Source organism: Microtus ochrogaster, unplaced genomic scaffold, assembly GCF_000317375.1.
Source record: "Microtus ochrogaster isolate Prairie Vole_2 unplaced genomic scaffold, MicOch1.0 UNK2, whole genome shotgun sequence".
Taxonomy (NCBI): Eukaryota; Metazoa; Chordata; class Mammalia; order Rodentia; family Cricetidae; genus Microtus; species Microtus ochrogaster.
In genome coordinates this window covers 10,478,968-10,484,490 of record NW_004949100.1, presented here as the reverse complement: position 1 = coordinate 10,484,490, position 5,523 = coordinate 10,478,968, and the positions used below count along the sequence as shown (strand labels likewise).

Here is a 5,523-nt window from a genome sequence, read left to right as displayed (position 1 = left end):
AAGATTAGACCCTTTCTCATGTGACTCACAGATCAGAGGTCAAGGAATATCAGCGAGCACAGATGTGCACGTTTGTGCACAGAGATGAATGTCCAGAACCCCGCAAAGTGAAATCTTCTGTGACCCTAATCTCAAAGATTCCAGATTCACAAAGAAGCAGGCAACCACTTCCCACTCTGAAGAGAAAAATCCACTGACTGAAACATTTAGAAGGACAAAGTATTATGGGAGTTATTGTAGGCTACTATAATTTCAATTCATGTTTCAAGGAGGCTAAGAAACTATAAGCTTGTGAGTGGAAATGTAGGTGACAGAAAGATGGATAGAAAAGACTTAGATTGAAAATCTGAAGTGAAAAGGTACATTTAAGGTGTCAAGGTGACTCTTTCTCTACTTCTCGAGTTTCTTTTTCTGCTCTTTTCCCTGTCCCAAGAATAATTTGCTCGAGAAGCCATCTTAAAGCTCATCTGTGAGAGACAAAGGGTGGTACTCTGAACTTACAGCCAGGTCCTGGGACACCAGCCAGTGCTCTGACCTCTACAGTGACTACCTCTTTAGTCCCTGGCCATTGCTAATTGCTTGAGCCATCCCCTTTCTTTGGAAGCTTTTTCTCCTTTCCTCCCTAAACAAGTAGTATGATTTCTAAGAACGATGGTCTTATGGAGAAAAGAATGTAACCCACCAAATCATTGTTTTCAAAATATTTTACCAACCATGGGTTAATTTGTTTATGAAGATCTGCCATAGACAATTTTTTACCTAGGGGTATATGCAAACAATATTTTGTGAATGAGTTACATGTAAGTTCAATGAAACACAGGGATTCCCTAGTTCTGGTCCTGCTCCATACAATACTGTTGTTGACTCTCAAATAGCTACAAGGAAAAGCTCCACTAGTTGTATGGGAAGAGATAAAATCATATTTTTATTTGTCTACTTTCTCGGAATACTTTGTATTCTTTCCAAGCAAATGCAATTTGCTCTAATTGGTTTGAATTCAAGTTCATGCTCTCTGAGTTGAGACTTCCTTTGCTAAAAAAGATGTCTGCTCCTTCAAAGTCCACATGCTACTCTAACAAATAACAGAGGCTAACGTTGGGGGATTTGTCTCTAAATGTGAGATCCCAAAGGGACATTGAACTGGATTTGACTTTAAAGTTGTCTTTTTTATAGATACAAATATTTGACATCTGACCCAAAATCTGTCCTCCTGAAATATGTCTAAAAGAAAAATAAACACTTATGATTTATGATAGACACACTTTTGAAACATGCTTCTGAAGAGAGAACTGGTTTGACGCAGTTTGGCACCAACAATTGAACTTTGAGTATAATGGATGAGTCTGTCAGTTTCAAAATGGTTTTGCATGGACAAAACAAAGTTTTCTTGTACTTTATAATTAAATATACATAACAAAATGTTTCTTATTTCTCATTAGTAAATGATAAAATTAAAATTGAGTTCAGTCTAAGTATTTCAGGACGGTTAAGATTAGACATAAAGGATTTTACATCTTAATATGATTTTCAAATTAAGGTTTTTATGGCTAAATTCTATTAATTAATGACTTAAGCTTAGAGAATGGCTGATAATTGACCTCTGTTTCACTCAGGCAAATTACATTCTTCAGACTTAACTAGCCGTCTGGCATGAAAATTACAAAATATACCCAAATAAGCAAAAAGTAAAATTTAAACAGAGCACCAAAGCCTGTCTGACAAAATTGCTTTCCAAGCAAGTTGACTAACACTTACAGAACAGTTAGAAGAAGCCACATGCCACTCACAAGCCAAAAGCACATTGCTCCAAATGGTTTTAAACACGGAAACGACACAAGTATGTTTCCTGCCACCAAGATACTTAGAACCTATTCAAACAGATTTATTAATAAATGTAAACATTTTAAAGTATAACAGTACAAATATTATATGTACAAGCTATTTTTGAAAATTTTTATGTAAATTGATGCATCTTATCTCCCAAATCCTATGGTCCAAGATCAGAAATATCAGAGGCAGGTTTTGATGAAGACAAGAAATGTAGTAATAAGAACAAATTTTCATAGGTAGAAAATACAGTAAGGGGAGGAAAGAATAAAAAGTTTACGGATTTCAGTTTTAACTAGGACTCCTCATGTAAGTAGCCATGCGAACTAAGTAAATGCTAAAATATGCCATTAGTGGCTTATTTTCTATAGTTATGAATAGAGACTGCATTAGCCATGCATAAGGCTACTATAGGCCTTAGACAATCAGTTATAGTAAACCAAGTATGTTGTGCCACATTTACCTCCTTCCTCAACATGGTATAATTATTTTTGTTTTTAAAAGATCTCATAACAGTGACCCCACAATGACAGTGTCTCAACAACTCATGAACTTATTTTCTGACATATAAATAAGCCCTTGTTAGAAAGTCCGAAGTCAGTGTGGTAGTTCCCTGATGTCACAAGACATGCAAACTCCTCTTGTGTTTCTGCTCACCATTTTTGGTGTACTGCCACCATACTCAAGGTAGACACTTGGTCCAGGACATATGATGCAATTCCAGCCAACTTACGATCCAAATAACAGAGTGAAAACTACAGGAAGGTAAAATGAATTTTCCCCTAAACTCCCTATGGTTTGTGCTCCTAATGGCCCAATATGACTAAAGACTTGGTTCTCAATTTGGTGTTTCTGGAAGTGATGAGGACCTCTAAGAAGTGGAGCCTAGAGGAGCAGAAAGAATGAGAGATCAGAGTTTTGGGGCAGAGTGCTGTGAAAATGTCTTTCAGATATGACAAAGCCATTGACCAAAGAACCAACTGCTTCTCTGGTCGCAGGCTCCAGCTTGGACTGTCACTATTTCATCATGTGACAGGTGGGGGTGGGGGAGACTCGGATGGTCTCACATCTCAATGAGGGGCTGAGGGAAGCTAATGGATGCCAGGGAAGGAGAATTGATTTTCCTCTGCGGGGTAGCTACTCATCTGCTGCCCCTGTTCCAGTAACTAACCCCCTACTTATGCACATGGAAGCAACCATGATTAAACTCAATGTATGGGAGCAAAGGACATGAAAGTGGATGAAGGTTTATTGAGAAGCAGCATTTTATTCCAAACAGGGCAGTAGTAGAGTGTAATAAAGTTCTAAGATGCCCCAAATTCAAGATATAGATGTAGAACATTGTCAAAGAATCATTAAAAAAAAAAAAAAAGAGCTGGAGTCTCATGGAAGGTAAGTTATTGTAGGCGCATCATTGGGAGGACTCATGAGTTCCCAGTCTCCCTTCTCTGGCTGCTCCTGGTTCAGTATATAACATATACTTGTTACTGCCTGTGCTGTCAGCTACACACCATGATGTGACGTAACTGAAAAATTCAGGTGCCCTTGCTTGAATCCCCAACACTGAGTCAAACCTTTCCTCTTCCCTAGTTGTCCATGTCAAATATTTCATTGTTGTAATAAAAATCCATTGCTGTCCTTTTAAAGAATCTTTCCAGAATTCTTTGGCAACACATTAATTCTCATGTGTCTAAAGTGGATGTTGACAATAGCCCAAAACTTCTTGGAAACTTGCCGTCTATTAAAGCTGGTTTAGTTAATGTGATGGTTTGAATTAGATTTTCCCTGAAAGCCTGGAACAGTCTGTCCACAGTAGACACTGTTTTGGGGGGCTTTTGAGGTATGGCCTTGCTGGACTACATGTGCCTCGGTGGCAGTCACTGAGGTTTTAAAAAACACGTGCCATTTCCCCTGAGCTCTCTATTTCCTGTTTAAAGTTCAAGATGTGAACACTCAGCTTCCTGCTGAAGCCTCTAAGGTTATAGCCTTCTGTCCCTACCATTACAGATTCATTAAGTCCACGCATGGAGGCTGGACTTAAACCTTCACAGGGGCGAGAAGGTGTTTCCCCCAAAAGCAACACAGCCACCATAAGAATCTTGCCAACAAGGGAGAGAAATGTCCAGATTCAGGTGAGTTTACATTATCGGATGATACATTTCAATCTACTGAGACAGTTAAAGAGAAGGTGCCGATGTCCAGGACTCTGCATGGATAGTGACAATGAACTGTTTTCAGGGGCTAAGTAATTTTGATGAGGGGTGTCAGCTGTTGATTAGCCTGCTACCATTTCTTGTGTGGGCAAAACACCAACTCTTTTGATTGAATATGTTTATGGAAAGAGTCAAGTAGTAGGGAATTGTTTGAGTTATTTTATAGATGAGTGATAAATCACATCTGTAATGTCAGTAACTAAGTCTGGTACCAGTGAAAGTCTGCTATATTTCAGTCTTTTTTTTTTTCTTTTTTCACCAGGAGTAGCAAGGACCAAGCCTGGACCTTATACAGAAAGGAGGAATGAGGACCTAGTAAGAGACCCTCTACAGCTTATCTTCTGGACTACAAATAACCCAAGCAACACACAAGATCCGTGTCACCCCCATGCACCCACTGGCCCTTGGTCTTATATCCAACAAACTTTTTGCCAAAGGAGTCAGATGCTCAGGAAAGGGCAAGGTGAGGTCAGGATTTCCAGGGATCAATGGCGAAACTTCCAACCCTAAGTGGGAGCTGAGGGATGGTGACCACTGAGCGTGGGGAGCAAAGCACAAAGGGCCAGAGGGATAGGTGGGGGAGTCCGAGTCTAGCTCGGATAGCACAAGCGCTTGTATGTGTAGATGTAGGCTTTGCAGCTGAGACACGTATGCGTCACATCCTTGACGTCATTGATGAGGCAGGGGATCAAGCGGCAGCCCAGGTCATAGGCAGCAGAAGAAGCCCAGCATGCAATTCATCAGGTCAGTCTCATAGGAGATGTTGATGATGACTGCCTGCTGGCAGTGGGGGCACACTGTACAGGTGCACCCTTAAAGATCTCTCCCTGTAGCACCGTCACCGTGGTGGCTGCTCTTAATAGAACCAAGACTGTGACCGTGCGGCCCCCAAGGCCACAATAGGACCCTGGTGGGTAGGGCCCCGGTGGATAATAGCCCACAGGTGGGTGAGGGCCTGGAGGAGGGTAGAAACCCACAGGCATGTAGGTGCCATTCATGTGAGGGGCACAAAACCAGGCTGAGGCACTGGGTGACCGGGTAACTCCTAAGGTGGAGGAGCAACTGCAGCCCAGGGCAGAGCCATGCCTGGTGGTGGCTGCATCACTGCTGGGGGTGGTTGAGGCCCGGGGTAGGTGCGGCTCCACTTTTTCCCCCTAGTAGTGGGGCTGTAGGATCTCCAAGATGAGGAGGGGGTGGCTCTTTAGACATGTTTGCTGCTGCTCCTCCTGGACCTCAGATTCCTGGTGCCCAGAGAATAAAAGCGGGTGAGAGCAGTTCAGCTACTGGCTGAGACACGGATCCAGGCATTCTCAATCCCTACAGAGCCAATTCCCCTGCTTGAAGGAATACAAAAGGAGTCAGCTGAGGTTGATATCTGGCACTGCCTTGTTCCTTTCTGTTTTGATCTGAATCCAGGAACCCGAGGCTGGAGGAACACAGAGACTGGCAGGTGTCCAGCCGGTGCTCCCAGGAGCCCCTGTAT

The 5,523-nt window shown here is 42.1% G+C and overlaps 1 pseudogene; it reads right to left on the bottom strand.

Annotated features, from left to right (window-relative positions):
- Positions 1 to 4,630: 4,630 nt before the first annotated feature.
- On the bottom strand, positions 4,631 to 5,249 carry LOC101998817 (annotated as a pseudogene).
- Positions 5,250 to 5,523: the final 274 nt, after the last annotated feature.